Raw genomic sequence first — 6,423 nt, 5'->3', positions numbered from 1 at the left:
AATCATATAGGGTCTGCTTCCCATAGGACTATAGCAATTCTTCCAAACTTGGACAAAAAAACAATACGCTATAACACACAATTGCAGAAACCATGACATCCGAAACAATACTGTATTCATGTGAAGCACGTCTACTGTGAAAGTCATTTGGAATGTTTGGTGAGGTCTTTGTGCTCTTCCTGATGGGGCTACTTTGTGATTTAACAAACACTGTGACTCCCAACCCCAAACAGGAAATAAGGAAGCTGCTTCCTTCCAATGCCTATTGTGCTCGGAGTACACTCAAATGTGCAGCCAAGCCCCATGCAAACTTTGAGGTCCCTGCACTTGTGCGACTAATTTGATTTGATGAGAGAGCCATTAGGCAATCAGAGATGGCAAAACATTTTGATTTGCGGGTTCTTGAGGCCAATCATGAGAAATTAAGAGTAGGACAGGGACTAGCCAACCATAGGTCGCACATGTCATTCACACTCACACCTTTGGTCAACAGTGCCTTGAAATATGAAGGGCAGAAGTATATAAATACAGTTGTGGCCTAAAGTATTGAGAATGACTCAAAAACCAGTTTTCACAAAGTTTGCTGGTTCAGTATTTTTAGATCTTTTTGTCAGTTGTTTCTGTGGTGTGTTGAAGTATAATTACAAGCATTTTGTAAGTTTCAAAGGCTTTTATTGACAATTACATCAAGTTTATGCAAAGTGTCAATATTTGCCCTGTTGGTCCTGTGCAATTTGCTATGACATGCTGTCAATCAACTTCAGGGCCAAATTCTGACTGATGGCAACCCATTCCTTCATAATCAGTGTTTGGAGTTTGACATTCCCTTAAATGAGAAGCAGCCCCACACATGAATCCCTGTACTTTTTTGCAGAATATCAGACAGTCCTTGATATTTTTCTTGGAGAAAAGTGGCATATTTGCTGCCCTTCTTCACACCCGGCCATCCTCCAAAGCCATGCAGATGCACTCACACCTGCCTGCTGCCATTCCTGGGCAAGCTCTGCACTGGTGGCACCCCGAATCATCCTTAGAAGATGGTCCTGGCACTTGCTGGACTTGGGCACCCTGAAGCCTTCTTCACAACACTTGAACATTGAAGTTTTTGATGATCCAATAAATGGTTGATTTAGGTGCAATCTTAGTAGTAGAAATATCCTTGCCTGTGATGCCTTTTTTATGCAACACAAAAATGACTGCACATGTTTACTTGCAGGTAACCATGGATAACAGAGGAAGAACAATTATAACTCAATCAACATGACAGAATGATCTCCAGCCTTGTGCTCTTCAACATGCTCATCTGTGTTAACAAGAGGACATCTGAAATGATTTCGACAGGTCCTTTTGTAGCAGGATTCAAATGCATTGGGAATTAAGTTAATTTTTATTGGTGAAGTGGGATTTTTCAATTCATCTGATAATACTTCATAACATTCTGGAGTATAAGCAAATTGCCATATAAAATAAAAACAGAAGCAGCAAGCTCTTAAAACAAGTATGTGTGTCGTTCTCAAAACATTTGTCCATGACTGTACTATCAAATTGTTCTCTGGTTGTATATTTTCTTTAAATGATTGTAGTTAGTATTAGAATTAATTATCTGGGGAAAACACCAAGGGTGGTGGTTATATACAGAGCCTTGATCAGACATTATGCTAACACATTCATTACTACGTAGGTTTCACTTCTGCCACCATATCAGGTGGGACCGGTTGCAGTATGGACACCAATAAACTTCTGAGGGTAGCCAGTAAAAAACTCTGGTGCACCAAAGGATCGGACATGTTTTTCCACTACATCTCACAGTTGCTCTATTACAGAGATGTCCAAACTTTTTCAGTGAGGGCTACATATACATAAATAAATGAATGGCTGTGCAATCCATCAGAGGTGAGGGATGGTTGGTTTTGTAGAGTCATCCATAGGCATAATTTGCGGGAGGGTTAAGGGAGCCATGAATCGTGCAAAAATCAGATCATGCCAATATACCCCGCCAATATAATCACATAATTACGATTAATAAATATATGAATTATCTTGATTTAATAACGTATTGACTTTCTTTATTCATTTAATTGGCCAGCAAAATAATAGCATGTTTAATCATCTGGTAATGTAACTCAGACCCCTGCCAAATACTGGTTATTACTAAACCTCTAATTTTTGAAGGGAGTCTGGACTTTTTAGGTTATTAAACCCCACTCTTATCTGTCTTCAAAACTTGAGAGGAATGGGTGTTTAATTAATAATTTTATTATTAATTTTGTTGTTGTTGAAAATATTTGATTTAACAGTGCAGAGCTTGCTCAGGAATGACAGCAAGCCATTCCAGAGCTCTCTCCAAGAAAAACATCAAGGACAAACTGATATTCTGAAAAAAGTACTGGGATTTGACTGCTGAGAACTGGATTAAAGTCATTTTCTCTGATGAAGCCCCTTTGCGATTGTTTGGAGCATATAGAAAAATGAAAAGGTGAGCGCTACTATCAGTCCTGTCTTGTGCCAACAGTAAAGCATCCTGAGACCATTCATGTGTGGGGGGCTGTTTCTCATCCAAGGGAGTGGGCTCACTCACAATTTTGCCTAAAAACACAGTCATGAATAAAGAATGGTACAAAATCATTGTCTTGACAGCAACTTCTCCCAACCATCCAAGAACTGTTTGGTTAAGAAAAATGCCTTTTCCAGTGCGATGGAGCACCGTGCCATAAGGCCAAAGTGATAACTAAATGGCTCAGGGAACAAAACAATGAAATTTTGGGTCCATGGCCAGGAAACTCCCCAGACCTTAATCCAATCGAGAGCTTGTGGTCAATCTTAAAGAGGCTAATGGACAAACAAAAACCGACAAATTCTGACAAAGTTCAAGCACGGATTATGAAGGAACGGGTTGCCATCAGTCAGGATTTGGCCCAGAGGCTGATTGACAGCATGTCAGGGCAAACTGCAAAGTGCAAACATTGACTCTTTGCATTAACTTTGAGGCATAGAAGCCATTGAAACTCATAAAATGTTTATAATTATTCATCACAGATATAATGGAGAAATGAAGCAGCAAACTGTGAAAACCAGTATTTGTGTCACTCTCAAAAGCTCTGGCTACAACCGTAGTAGTATGCTGATGTTCTTGCCATGCAGACATGCCTATAATTAGCAGGATACTAGACATGGGTTTATGGAAGCCACTGTCTTTTTTCTAGAGATTTTTTCAATCAGTGCAGCCATTTGTAAAATATGTCCTTGCGGTTTAAATTGGACACACTAAATTTGCAGCAGACAAAGCAAAGCATCGCGGACAAAGGAATATTCAAGCAGGTGTGAGAAAATCTTTCTTCTTGATGAGCCTCCTTTCTCTGCATGCTTTACCAGAGTTTCCTTCACTACGAGACCCAAACATGTTACAACCTGAAGCCACGAACACCATTGAAGAAAATCCAAATCTGCCTTCAGACTGGCACGAAATAATGTAAGAGGATAATGTTGTATTGTAGATCTCTGCACAATCAGAGACTGTTAAGATCAGCTTTTCCTCCATTCCCGCTTTGTGTGTCTGTTTTCAAGTGGCAGAAAGATTCTATTGCCTGCTTTGATTCTGTTTTTTTGCTCGCTGAACAAGGCCACTGAGTGCCGAACCACACAGCGTGAAAGTCCTACCTGGACTGGTGCTGTACTCAGATCAGGCAGTCACTTCCAGCACTACTTTTTAATGAGAATTATGACATAATGATTATGTTTTGCACTGCATCAATGCAGGATAGTCCAAGTCTGCATCGCAATGCATCAATTATATTATTCATTTCAACATCCCTACCATCAGTTTGAGTTCAAGAGAACTCTGAAGCAGGTTCCAGGATGTGCAATGCTGCAGTCATCTTTCCCTCTATCCTGACTATTCTCCCAGTTCCTGTGGGACCTTATATAGACAGGTGTGTACTTTCCCAAATCACATCCAATGAACCGTTTTTTCCACAGGTTGACTCCAATCAAGCAGCAGAAACATCTCAAGGATGATCAGGACAAACAGAATGTACCTGAGCTAAATTCTGAGCTTCATGGCAAAGGCTGTGAATAGTTATGTACTTGTGTTACTCAGCTAATTAGTATTATTTTCGAGTAAACTTTTTTCACATTGTTATTATGGAGTGTTGTCTGTAGAATTCTGAGGAAAAGAGAATTTTATCAAGTTAAGAATAAGGCTGTAACATAACAAAATGTGGAAAAAGTGTTGCACTGTGAATTCTCTGGATGTTGAATATCATGGCATCTCCATACATCTTCCCTTATCATATGAAAAAATATCCAAGATATCAACTATTGTACATATAAGAGGTTATTGGAATATTGCAGCATATTAAATGATGCAATTACAGTGGGTAAGGAAAGTATTCAGACCCCCTTCAATTTTTCATTCTTTGATATATTGCAGCTATTTGCTAACATTTTTTAAGTTTGTTTTTTTCTCATTAATGAGGAACACACAGTACCCCATATTGACAGAATTTATTGCCATTCCTGCAGATGTAGTAATAAAGAAAAACTGAAATATATTTAAGTAGGTAGGTGACACTCATATATTTAAGTCAGGTGATGTCCATTTCTTCTGATCATCCTTGAAATGGTTCTTCATTTGAGTCCAGCTGTGTTTGATTATTCTGATTGGACTTGATCAGGAAAGCCACACCCCTGTCTTTATAAGTCCTTACAGCTCACGATGCATGTCAGAGCAAATGAGAATCATGAGGTTAAAGGAACTGGCTAAAGAGCTCAGAGACAAATTTGTGGCAAGGCACAGATCTGGCCAAGTTTACAAAAAAATCTGCTAGCCAAGTTCCTAAGAGCACAGTGGTAGTAGCCTAGTGGGTAACACACACGCCTATGAACCAGAAGACCCGGGTTCAAATCCCGCTTACTACCATTGTGTCCCTGAGCAAGACACTTAACCCTAAATTGCTCCAGGGGGACTGTCCCCTGTAACTACTGATTGTAAGTCGCTCTGGATAAGGGCGTCTGATAAATGCCGTAAATGTAAATGTAAATAATTCTTAAATGGAAGATGTTTTGGATGACCGATGGAAGTCTCTCCTCAGTGCAAGACGTTATGAAATCTCTGCATAAGACAAACTGTGGGATAGTCGTGTCTGTTAGCAGGTACAGTAGTAAATAATCAGAATACAACAATATTTTGTGAGTTTCTGGATTTCTGCTCATTCCAGAAATGTGTGTTTTGTCTAAGGGCAATGGCTAATGGTTCAACAGCCAAAACAAACAGAAATGGGGAAGGACAGCAACCATGCTACATGCTAATGTGCAAAGAGAAATAATGTTTGTCAGTTTAGGTGCAAAAATTATTGTCTGGTATTCCCACTCTGCCCTGTTAGCATCAGGGCATCAAGTGAAAGTATGATTTCAGCTTGCTGAGTAGAGTGGGCGGAATAAAGGACATTGAAAAGTCATTGTATATAATTAAATGATTGTTTACCTGGAATAAATCCAGTCAGAGAGAGGTGTATTATGTTAGAAATGATCCTTTTAAGGCATTGGGACAAGGTCTTAATGAGCAATTTATAATCGTAGCCAATAAGACTTATGGGCCTGTAGGAGCCATATTTAAGAAGATCCTTATCCTTTTTATGTCCTGTTTAGTTGCTTGTGACATGGTGTAAGGTAGCCTTTTTGTTGATATAATTTCTTCAAACATCAGTCCTAATTTAGCAGCTTGTTGATATCTGCTATATTTGTAGTTATTGCACCTGAAATGTATGGATTTCTGCAATTGCTCTGCATGCATTATTCTGTTTAAACTGATGTGTGAGCAACTTGTTTGCTTTTTCTCCATGCTCATTGTACAATTGGTTTGAAAAATAACTCCTTCTGCCTTTTCTATTGAGATGTTATCATATTCCGTTTGCGTTAGTAGACAGTTAATATATATTTCTGGATTGGATACACTTGCACTTTTTTTTTTATTTGATCAGATAGGTCCATAAAATGTTGACTCTGATTATACCTCTCATAAGATGTATAAGAAATGATTTGCCCTCTGACATAAGCCTTAAGTGCCATATCGTAATAAAAGATATGCCAAGAGGCAGTATCTTACCTGCTCAGTAATATACATAATGAACGGTACGTGAGGTAGTAACAGAGGATCCAGTTGCCATCTTCATTGTGACCTGGTATTATCTGGAAATGTTAAATCAAGTTGTACAGGGCTTTGATCAAATATTAATATGTCATGATATTGGCTATGTCTGGGGTGTGATTTATCTAAGGCTAGGTCTAGTATACAAATAAAATAACCCCCAAATATTAACAGATGAGAATACCGGGCAGGCAGTTTAGATATATAAGTTAGTGAAGAAACCAGGGTTATCCCAGTTACAGCCATAAAGATGTCACAGTCACTATAACAATAAACAA

Source organism: Denticeps clupeoides, chromosome 1 (genome assembly GCF_900700375.1).
Source record: "Denticeps clupeoides chromosome 1, fDenClu1.1, whole genome shotgun sequence".
In the NCBI taxonomy this organism is placed as follows: domain Eukaryota; kingdom Metazoa; phylum Chordata; class Actinopteri; order Clupeiformes; family Denticipitidae; genus Denticeps; species Denticeps clupeoides.
Note: the sequence above shows the minus strand (reverse complement) of the source record.